Source organism: Microcaecilia unicolor, chromosome 3, assembly GCF_901765095.1.
Source record: "Microcaecilia unicolor chromosome 3, aMicUni1.1, whole genome shotgun sequence".
Taxonomy (NCBI): domain Eukaryota; kingdom Metazoa; phylum Chordata; class Amphibia; order Gymnophiona; family Siphonopidae; genus Microcaecilia; species Microcaecilia unicolor.
The window spans coordinates 194,219,855-194,231,393 of record NC_044033.1 but is presented as its reverse complement, the minus strand read 5'-3'; the positions used below and the strand labels follow the sequence as shown (position 1 = coordinate 194,231,393).

Sequence of the window (11,539 nt, the reverse complement as noted above, 5' to 3'; positions counted from 1 at the left end):
CATCAGCAAAATTCGCCCTTTCCTCTCTGAACACACCACCCGAACTCTCGTCCACGCTCTCATTACCTCTCGCCTGGACTACTGCAACTTACTCCTCACCGGCCTCCCACTTAGCCATGTATCCCCCTTCAGTCTGTTCAGAACTCTGCTGCACGTCTATATTCCGCCAGAACCGATATACTCATATCACCCCTCTCCTCAGGTCACTTCACTGGCTTCCGATCAGATACCGCATTCAATTCAAGCTTCTCCTTCTTACCTACAATGCCTCAGTCTGCTGCCCCTCACTACCTCTCTACCCTCATCTCCCCTTACGTTCCCGCCCGTAACCTCCGTTCACAGGATAAATCCCTCCTCTCAGTACCCTTCTCCACCACCGCCAACTCCAGGCTCCGCTCATTCTGCCTCGCCTCACCCTATGCTTGGAACAACCTTCCTGAACCCTTACGCCAAGCCCCCTCCCTGCCCGTCTTCAAGTCTTTGCTTAAAGCCCACCTCTTCAATGCTGCGTTCGGCACCTACCCCTTACCGTTCAGTGAATCCAGACTGCCCCAATTTGACTGCCCCTATCGGACCGACCGTTCACTTGTCTATTAGATTGTAAGCTCTTTGAGCAGGGACTGTCTCTCTTTGTTAAATTGTACAGCGCTGCGTAACCCTAGTAGCGCTCTAGAAATGTTAAGTAGTAGTAGTAGTGGTTGAGGCCTTGGGTGGATAGTGTCTTGGCTAGTGGAGTCATCATGAGATATGGCCTCTTTATTGTTTTATAGAATGGCAAAAGATTTATTTCTAATTTTATGTACATTTCTGGAGACCACATCTTCAAAGGGATAGAACCAGGATGCAGTCAGGCCAAAGACTGACTACTAAAATGGTCAGTGTAGTCTTATCATAAGGCATATGGGGAGAGACTTAAATATCTCAATATTGATTCAATATGTACAGTATACTTTGGAAGAAAGGTGGGAAAGGGGATACATGATACAGACATTTAAATACCTCTGTGGTATAGATACACAGGAGGAAGGAGAGGGGAGATACAGCAGTGTGGCAATACTTAAGTACTTATTATTCTCTGAGGACAAGCAGGTTTACTTATTCTCACAAGTGGGTAGATGCTATCCCATGTCACCCAGCTTGGCAAAAATGCCAAAGACAAATCCAGAGCTTTTTGAAGCATGCGCCATATTCTAGCGTGCATGAGTGAGTGCCTTCCCACCTGCTGCACGAATGCACCGGCTTAATTTTGTTTTTTTCCACGTGAGAAGGAGCTGCTTTTCTACTTGCTCTTCACACGCCCGGTTAGAGCAATTTTTCTACCCGATTGTTCTTTTTTGTTTTGTTTGACTCTAAAAAGGGCCACGGACATGTAGAATGCAAAAAGGGGGCAGGAATCAGGTTACCAAGGGTCCAGCAGCATTTAAAATACCCAAAGCCAACTGGTTGTGGAAGAAAAGAGGGAACAATGGAGAGACTGCAAGGGGGAGAGGTAATTTTAATGGATAGTAGAGAATCCTACTAACACCACCACCAGCACCTTGATACCTATTGAGCAGAAAAGGTAGTGAGAAGAAGCTTCATATGGCAGAATCATGGAGAGGAACCCACCACAGCAACAGACGGCAGCTCACCAGCCAGAAGGAAAGATGGAAGCAGTGAGCACTATCATGTTGCATTGGAGGGGGAGCACCTACTACTATACTACTTACATTTCTAGAGCGCTACTAGGGTTACGCCAGCACTGTACAGATTAACAAAAAGGACAGTCCCTGCTCCAGGAGCTTACGATCTAATGGGCAAAATGTCAAGTAGGGGCAGTCCAGATTTCCTGAATAGAGGTATGATGGTTAGGTGCCGAGGCGACATTGAGAGGTGGGCTTTGAGCAAGGCTTTGAAGATGGGCAGGGAGGAGGCCTGGCGTATGGGCTCAGGGAGTTTATTCCAGGCATGGGGTGAGGTGAGGCAGAAAGGGCGGAGCCTGGAGTTGGCGGTGGTGGAGAAGGGTACTGACAGGAGGGATTTGTCTTGAGAACGGAGGTTACGGGTAGGAATGTAAGGGGAGATTAGGGTAGAGAGGTAGGGAGGGGCTGTAGATCGAGTGCATTTGTAGGTTAAAAGGAGAAGCTTAAACTGTATGCGGTACCTGATCGGAAGCCAGTGAAGTGACTTGAGGAGAGGGGTGATATGAGTGTACCAGTTCAGGCGGAAGATAAGACGTGCAGCAGAGTTTTGAACGGACTGAAGAGGGGATAGATGGCAAAGTGGGAGGCCAGTGAGGAGTAGGTTGCAGTAGTCAAGGCGAGAGGTAATGAGAGAGTGGATGAGAGTTCGGGTGGTGAGCTCAGACAGGAAGGGGCGAATTTCTAGCACCTGGGCTAGAAATGGTTACAAAATGCCTCCTAGTACTCAGACCACGAAGGATCTGGCTGGTAACATTATAAGCACAGTCTAAAAACCAGGATATTGGAGATGTATTTAAAGAGAGCATGGTTCTCCACGGTGTGGAGAAAAATAATAACAACAGCCAATAGGACGGAATGAAACAAGCTAAATGTACTTTATATATTTACATTTTATGCTCTGGCCTGTTTATTCCAGTGTAAGACTCTATTCTGTGAGGGTAATAAAATGATGCTTAAAGAGACCAGGTTGAGTGGTTTGAAGGACAGGAAGGGAGGTGAGAGAGACTGGGAACAGGGAGGAGTGGGAGATCACTACATGTCTGTGTCACACTTACCCAGTAATGGCAGAAAAAAATGCCTTGTGTTGTGTACAGTGGGAAGTACGAGGATGTGTGAATTTCAGTGACTATGTCAGTCTGAACTCTAATTTCATAATAAGATATATGACAGTGCAGGATAGTTCTATGCCAAAATATAGACTGTAAGGATTTATAGAGCTTTGTCTCCACAGAGTTATCAATCAGTGTAGAACATGACAGAGGAGGCACTATTGCCTCAGGACAGAAATACTCTTCTTTATAAATACAGTTGCTATGACCAAGAAAAATACACTTTGTGTCACTTGTATACCTCTTCTGCAGGGCCAGCAACCTGCTTGTCCTGTCTCACTGCCCCTTCCCAGCCTCTCCTGTACAACTACCCCTTCACAGTCTCTTTTGTACCAGTGCCTCTCCTATACTCTTGTATAGAAGACTGGACATCCAAATGGCAGGTGACATGAGCAAGTGCAAAGTGATGCATGTGAGAAAGAGGAACCTGAACTATAACTACGTAATGCAAGGTTCCATATTAGGAGTCACTGACAAGGAAAGGGATCTAGGCGTCGTCAATGATACGTTGAAACCCTCTGCTCAGTGTGTGGTGGTGGCTAAGAAAGCTAATAAAATGTTAGGTATTTTTAGGAAAGGCATGGAAAACAAAAATGAGTATGTTATAATCCCTTTGTATCGCTCCATGGAGTGACCGCACCTCAAATATTATGTGCCATTCTGATCACTGCATCTCAAAAAGATATAGTGGAATTAGAAAAGGTACAGAGAAGGGCGACAAAAATGATAAAGTGGATGGGACGTCTTCCCTATGAGGAAAGGCTAAAGCGGCTGGGGCTCTTCAGCTTGGAGAAAAGACAGCTGAGGGGAGATATGATAGAGGTCTATAAACTAATGAGCAGAGTGGAACGGGTAGACTTGAATCGCTTGTTTACTCTTTCCAAAAATACTAGGACTGGGGGGCACGCAATGAAGCTACAAAGCAGTATATTTAAAATGAATCAGAGAAAATATTTCTTCACTCAACATGTAATTAAACTCTGGAATTTGTTACCAGAGAATGTAGTAAAAGCGGTTAGCTTAGCAGGGTTTAGGTTTGGATATCATTCCTAAAAGAAAAGTCGATAAGCCATTATTAAAATGGACTTGGGGAAAATCCACTGTTTATTTCTAGGATAAGCAGCATAAAATGTATTGTACTGTTTTGAGATCTTGCCAGGTCTTGTGACCTAAATTGGCCACTATTGGAAACAAGATGCTAGGCTTGATGGATTTTCGGTCTGTCCCAGTATAGCAATACTTATGTACTATGCTACTACCCCTTCCCAGCCTCCCCTGGACCACTGTCCCTTCCCAGCTTCTCCTGGACCTCTGCCTTTCCTATACTATTGCCCCTTCCCAGCCTCTCCTGGACCATTACCTCTCATGTGCCACTGCCCTTTCCCAACTTCTCCTGGATCACTGCCCCTTCCCAGCCTGTTCTGGACCATTGCCTCTGCTATACTACTGCCCCTTCTCAGCCTCATATGGACCATTGCCTCTCCTGTGCCACTGCCCCTTCCCAGCTTCTTTTGTACCACTGCTTCTCCTGTACTACTGCCTCTTCCCAGGGTTTCCTAGACCATTGCCTCACATGTGCCACTGCCCCTTCCCAGCCTCTCTGGTGTCTTTGAATATGTGTGATTGGTATTTGACTGTTTGTATAGGTCTGTGTGACAGGATGTATGCTTTTTTTTAAATATATTTTAAACTAGTAAATGGAAAGTAAGTCAATGCTAAGTGCTAGCACATGTCTCTGCAGCAGTACAGGCTCTCGGGAGAATGTGGTCTGTCCACATTAACTTTTCCAAGGCAATATTTTATTTTTACCTCCAGCTCTCATCCTCTGTGAGCCAACAGGAAGAGTGTTAGAGATGGATCCAGATGTTTAATGCCTGGTGGCTGGGAACAGAGAGAGAGAGAGACAAGCAGCAGAGAGTGAAAGACTGGCAATTGAAAGAAAGAAGTACTTACGAACAGACTCTCTGTGCACATCTATCTGACCTCTGCTGAGTTCAGGGGAGTTTGCTTGTACCTGTCCAGTCCATGAAAGCAGGAGGTGCCCTGCGGTGCTGCCAGAGTTCCTGCAAACTGCTTTTTTCAGCTCATCAGCAGCTTAAAAAAAATGATCAGAAAATCTTTCTCACCACTTCCTTATAAGCTGGATTCAATCAGCAGGAAAAAGTTTACAGGGGAGAGTGAGAGAGACAGAATGTATTTGAGGGACACTGCCAGAGCATATCAAAAGAAACATTGAAAAAGAGATGCCAGTCTGTAACAGAAACAGACAGACTGTCAGAGGTTTCTGTCTGCAGCTGTCTCCTGTCTAGCAGCAGCAGTCCCTGCTCTTGGAGTGGCAGTGGAGTCTCATCTGTATAAGGTTTCTTTAGGTCACAGAAACAGAGAAAAATGTAGGCAGATAAAGACCATATTGCCTATCCAGTCTACCCATCCATGCCACTTACTTTCCCTATCACTCCCTTAGAGATTCTATGTATTTGTCCCAAGCCCCCTATGAGGAAAGGCTAGAGTGGGTAGGGTTCTTCAGCTTAGAGAAAAGACGGCTGAGGGGAGATAGAGTTATATAAAATAATGAGTGGCGTGGAACAGGTAGACGTGAATCGCTTGTTTACCCTTTCCAAAAATACTAGGACTAGGGTCATGCAATGAAACTGCAAAGTACTAAATTTAAAACAAATCAGAGAACATATTTCTTCACTCAGTGTGTAATTAAACTCTTGAATTCATTGCCAGAGAATGTGGTAAAAGCAGTTAGTTTAGCAGTGTTTAAAAAAAGATTTGGATAACTTCCTAAAATAAATGTCCTTAAGCCATTATTAAGATGGGCTTGGGGAAAATCCGCTGCTTATTTCTAGGATCAGCATAAAATGTAAGGTACTGTTTTGGGATCTTGCCAGGTACTTGTATCCTTTAGACCTTTAGTCTGTCTCAGTATGGCAACGCTTATTTATTTATTTATTAGGATTTATTTACTACCTTTTTGAAGGAATTCACTCAAGGCGGTGTACAGTAAGAATAAACGTGAGTGGTAGACAATTACAGCAGTAAAAATATTCAAACAACAATACAAAATATGGCATAGTTACTACTTACAATGCCAACACAATACGTAATAGAACATTTTAATCGACAGTGTAGGGTATAAGCAAAGATGGAACATATAGATAGGTAAGAAAATAAGAGGAGTTAGAAAATAAGGTGACTCATTTAAAGAACGGTGCACATGAAGTCAGAGAGGTGATTAAATATGATCTCAGCTATGTTCTTATGCTCTCTTACATAGTAACATAGTAGATGACGGCAGAAAAAGACCTGCACGGTCCATCCAGTCTGCCCAACAAGATAACTCATATGTGCTAATTTTGTGTATACCCTACTTTGATTTGTACCTGTGTTCTTCAGGGCACAGACCGTATAAGTCTGCCCAGCACTATCCCCGCCTCCCAACCACCAGCCCCGCCTCCTGATCTTGACTAAGCTCCTGAGGATCCATTCCTTCTGCACAGGATTCCTTTATGCTTATCCCACGCATGTTTGAATTCCATTACCGTTTTCATTTCCACCACCTCCCGCGGGAGAGCATTCCAAGCATCCACTACTCTCTCCGTGAAAAATACTTCCTAACATTTTTCTTGAGTCTGCCTCCCTTCAATCTCATTTCATGTCCTCTCGTTCTACCACCTTCCCATCTCCGGAAAAGGTTTGTTTGCGGATTAATACCTTTCAAATATTTGAACGTTTGTATCATATCACCCCTACTTCTCCTTTCCTCCAGAGTATACATGTTTAGTTCAGAAAGTCTCTCCTCATACGTTTTGTAACGCAAATCCCATACCATTCTCGTAGCTTTTCTTTGCACCGCTTCAATTCTTTTTACATCCTTAACAAGATACGGCCTCCAAAACTGAACACAATACTCCAGGTGGGGCCTCACCAATGACTTATACAGGGGTATCAACACCCCCTTTCTTCTGCTGGTCACACCTCTCTCTATACAGCCTAACAACCTTCTAGCTACGGCCACCACCTTGTCACACTGTTTCGTCACCTTCAAATCCTCAGATACTATCACCCCAAGATCCCTCTCTCCGTCCGTACCTATCAGACTCTTGCTGCCTAACACATACGTCTCCCGTGGATTTCTATTCCCTAAGTGCATCACTTTGCATTTCTTCGCATTGAATTTTATTTGCCAAACCTTAGACCATTCTTCTAGCTTCCTCAGATCCTTTTTCATGTTTTCCACTCCCTCCCGAATGTCCACTCTGTTACAGATCTTAGTATAATCCGCAAATAGGCAAACTTTACAGATACTGTTTTCATCTTCACCACTTCCACTGGGAGGCTGTTCCACGAATTTACCACCCTTTCCATGAAGAAGTATTTCTGAGTCTAACCCCTTTCATCTTCATCCTATGCCCCATGGTTCCAGAGCTTCCTTTCAATTGAAAGAGACTCATCTCTTGTGCATTTATGCCACATAGGTATTTAAATGTCCTCTCCCACCTTTCTTCCAAAGTATACATATTCAGATCTTTAAGTCTGTCCCCATATGTTTTATGACAAAGACCGCTGACCATTTTAGTAGCCGCCCTTTGGACCGACTCCATCTTGTTTATATCTTTTTGAAGGTCTTCAGAATTGTACACAATATTCTAAATGAGGTCTCACCAGGGGGTAAGGTATCATCACCTCCTTTTGCTTACTGGCCATTTCTATCCCTATGCACCCAAGCGTCCTTCTAGCTTTTGCCATCACCTTTTCTACCTGTTTGGTCACCTTAAGATCATCACATGTGATCACACCCAAATCCAGCTCCTCTTTCATGTACAAAAGTTCTTTAGTCCCTAAACTGCACCATTCCCTCCAGTTTTTGAAGCCCAAATAAGACTTGTTCTGGCTTTATTTGTGGCTTTATTTCTGGCTATCCCTACTCAGAGCTGTGGGTTTGGGCATCTCTCCCTTCAGTCCTTGTCTGTCCTTGTCACTGCATTCATATCTTTCCAAAAAAGAAAATAAAAAACTGTTTTATCTGCTCTGCTGATATTGTGATCTGATTGCTGTGTTTCAAACTGGTTTATTGATATCTGTTAATCTGAGAATTAAATTTAATAACTGCCAGAAAGTATTAGATCTATGAGAACTAAATTTCAAAATTTAAAAACTGCCAGGAAGTATTAGATCTCTTTATCTTTTCCTTAAAGTGTGCTGGGCTCTTCCCCTCCCCGACCTGGGTTTTCTGTAGACAATTGTAAGTTAAGGTGTGTCTAAAGCTTCTGCTGAGAGAGCTGGGCAATTTAACCACCAGGTAGGTCTCTGCTTGTCTCCTGCCTGAAGGAAACTCACACAGATAAGACTTGTTCTGGCTTTATTTCTGGCTATCCCTACTCAGAGCTGTGGGTTTGGACATTTCTTGTGCATCTCTTAACCTTGACTTCCCCTTATTTATTTTTATTTATTTATTGCATTTGTATCCCACAATGTGGCTTACAATTCATCGTGGATATGGGAAATAGAGGGGAACATACATTTATTATTAACAGAGCGTTTTGGATTAAATGATAGTAATAATGCAAAAGATAGTATAAAGCATTTCTGGGTAAGTCAGAGGTTATACAGTTACATGTGTTGCTCTTTGTTGTATATCTTGTCGAAGAGATAGGTTTTCAATAGTTTGCGGACGTTTGCCAGTTCATAGACAGTTCTCAAGTTGCGTGGCAACGCGTTCCAGAGCTGCGTGCTCATATAGGAGAAGGTAGATGCGTGCATTAATTTGTATTTTAGGCCTTTGCAATTTGGTGGGTGAAGGTTGAGGAAAGTGCGAGAAGATTTTTTTGCGTTCCTGGGTGGAAGTTCTATTAGGTCTGACATGTTGGCTGGGGCGTCACCATGGATGATTTTATGGACTAAAGTACAGAGTTTAAATGTGATGCGTTCTTTGAGTGGGAGCCAGTATAGTTTTTCTCATAAGGGTTTTGCACTTTCGTATTTTGATTTGCCGAATATTAGTCTGGCTGCTGTGTTTTGAGCTGTCTGGAGTTTTTTGAGTATTTGCTCTTTAGAGCCGGCATAGAGTGAATTACAGTAGTCCAAGTGGCTGAGTACCAATGATTGTACCAGGTTGCGGAAGATGTTCCTTGGAAAAAATGGTCTAATTCTTTTTAGTTTCCACATTGAATGGAACATCTTTTTAGTTATGTTGTTCACATGATTCTCAAACGTTAGGTGTCGGTCAGTGGTAACTCCAAGAATTTGTAGGGTATCTGAGACTGGTAGACTTAGTTTGGGTGTGTTGATGGTGGTAAATTTATTCTTATTGTATTGCGAGGTGAGTATTAGGCATTGGGGTTTTTCTGCATTTAGTTTCAGCTGGAATGCATCTGCCCATGAATTCATGATGTGTAGGCTTTGGTTGATTCATTAGAGATTTCCCTTAGGTCTTGTTTGAATGGGATAAAGATCGTTACATCATCAGCGTATATGTAAGGGTTTAGATTCTGATTCGATAGTAGTTTGGCCAATGGTGTCATCATTAGGTTGAATATGGTCGGTGAGAGGGGGGATCCCTGTGGGACTCCGCATTCAGGTGTCCATGTAGCTGATGTATCCCAACCAGCTGTGTAGATAATAGGCTTAATACAGTTCTAGAGAGAGGTTTTACAGCAAACACATTCCACAGGTTTTAAGTTTAAGCCCACCCACCCCAAGACTGACACTTCCTAAATAACTTTCCTAAATACACTCCTTATCACAAATTACTCCACCCTATTTACAACTGTCTCTGAAAAGTAAACCCTTCATTATCACAGGAATCCCCAGTCTTCAGCTCACATCAGAGCTTAATGCTCTAGATAAAAGGACCTCTATTACTACTACTACTACTTAACATTTCTAGAGCGCTACTAGGGTTACGCAGCGCTGTACAATTTAACAAGAGAGACAGTCCCTGCTCAAAGAGCTTACAATCTAATAGACAAGTGAACGGTCGGTCCGATAGGGGCAGTCAAATTGGGGCATTCTGGATTCACTGAACGGTAAGGGTTAGGTGCCGAACGCAGCATTGAAGAGGTGGGCTTTAAGCAAAGACTTGAAGACGGGCAGGGAGGGGGCTTGGCGTAAGGGTTCAGGAAGGTTGTTCCAAGCATAGGGTGACATATCCATTGGCTGCTATTCTCATTATATATCACATAGGTTACCATTTTACCTTCTCTTCCTTAAAATTGTTCATCAAGCTTCTCTCACTGTTGGCAGTACCACATTGGCAGGATAATAAAAATCATTATTAATTAACTATACCCATAGATTTACCCTCTTTCCTTTCCTGCCTAGCTATGATAGAGGATATGCTTTTCTAACTGCTTCTGGATCCTGTAACATTCTAACTTTGTGGATAGGTTCTGCCAATCCTAGTTATATTCTAGTGGAATTTGAAAGTTAAATCAACTGGAAATTCTTTGATCAGACTGTATCAGTTCTGGTCATCATACCTAGATAACATTTTTGATACAGCACTTGGCTGAGTCACTGGGACTTATAATCCCACCCACCCCATGGTTTTCCAGTCATAATAGACAAGCCAAAACTCATTAACTTTACTCCTCAGTCACACACAGGCAATCTTGCAGACTGTTAACCCCATCATAGTACACCTGTTCATACCCATTTCAACAGTCAGGATGACTTTTATTCTCTGTAATAATTGTAGTGCTTTAGTTTCAAGGCCAATCATCTGGAGACTTAAAGCTTGTTCTATCTGTCTTCAGCTCGCTAGTTTAAAACAGGAGCTCAGTGAAGTAAAGCAGGAATTGGATGCACTTAAAGCAGCTTCTAGGACTGCACAAAATCATACTGCACAGAATCATATCAAATTCTCACCACTGCCTCAAAGGATAAAACCACCTAAGTATAGATGGTTCATGGTAGGCTCAGGCAGACACAGAAGCATCTGCCCTCACAAGTGAGTGGAGGAGTGGCCTAATGGTTAGGGTGGTGGACTTTGGTCCTGCGAACTGAGTTCAATTCCCACTTCAGGGCACAGGCAGCTCCTTGTGATTCTGGACAAGTCACTTAACCCTCCATTGCCCAGGTACAAAAGTACCTGTATATAATATGTAAGCCGCAGAGTGGGAAAGCACAGGGTACAAATGTAACAAAAAAAAAGTGTCGCCCCTACAGAATTCTTTGCTCCATTACAGCACTGTGATGTTCCTGAAAATAGAACTGAGGGCGGAAGAAAAGCAATGAAGGTGGAACAAAAGATATGAAGGTACACAAATAGAAAAGACACCCCCAAATCACTAATGTTGAAACACATACCAGGAAATGTAGATGGAAAGCGATGACCACAAATGCTCGCAGTCTAAGCAATAAGTTAATGACCTTCAAACCCTGGACGGGCAGACTTAGACGTCCGTTGCAATCACGGAGACGTGGCTCACTGATTCCCATGAATGGGATGCAAACATACCAGGCTATAATCTATTTAGCAAGGATAGAGATGGGCGTAAAGGTGGAGGAGTAGCTCTGTATGTGAGAAAATGATATTGCAGCGACTGAAATGGACAAGGGCCTGGAGAAAGGAAGAAGCGATATGGATCACCTTAAAAAGAGATGATAGAACCTCTGTCCACGTGGTGTTGTCTCCAGACCGCCGACACAATTGGAGTAATTAGATAAAGATCTGATCGCGATATTCAAAAGTTGGGAAAGAAGAGAGAGGTGCTGTTGCTGGGAGATTTCAATCTGCCG

General features: G+C 43.2%; 1 protein-coding gene across 1 annotated transcript in view; it reads right to left on the bottom strand.

The window, feature by feature from the left end:
* The window catches only part of LOC115464891 (zinc finger SWIM domain-containing protein 4-like), a 19,339-nt gene extending 11,851 nt beyond the window's left edge, over positions 1 to 7,488 (bottom strand). The window contains exon 1 of the mRNA XM_030195264.1: positions 7,484 to 7,488. The gene's annotated coding sequence lies outside the window, so the exon portion shown is untranslated. The remainder of the gene's footprint in view (positions 1 to 7,483) is intronic.
* Positions 7,489 to 11,539: the final 4,051 nt, after the last annotated feature.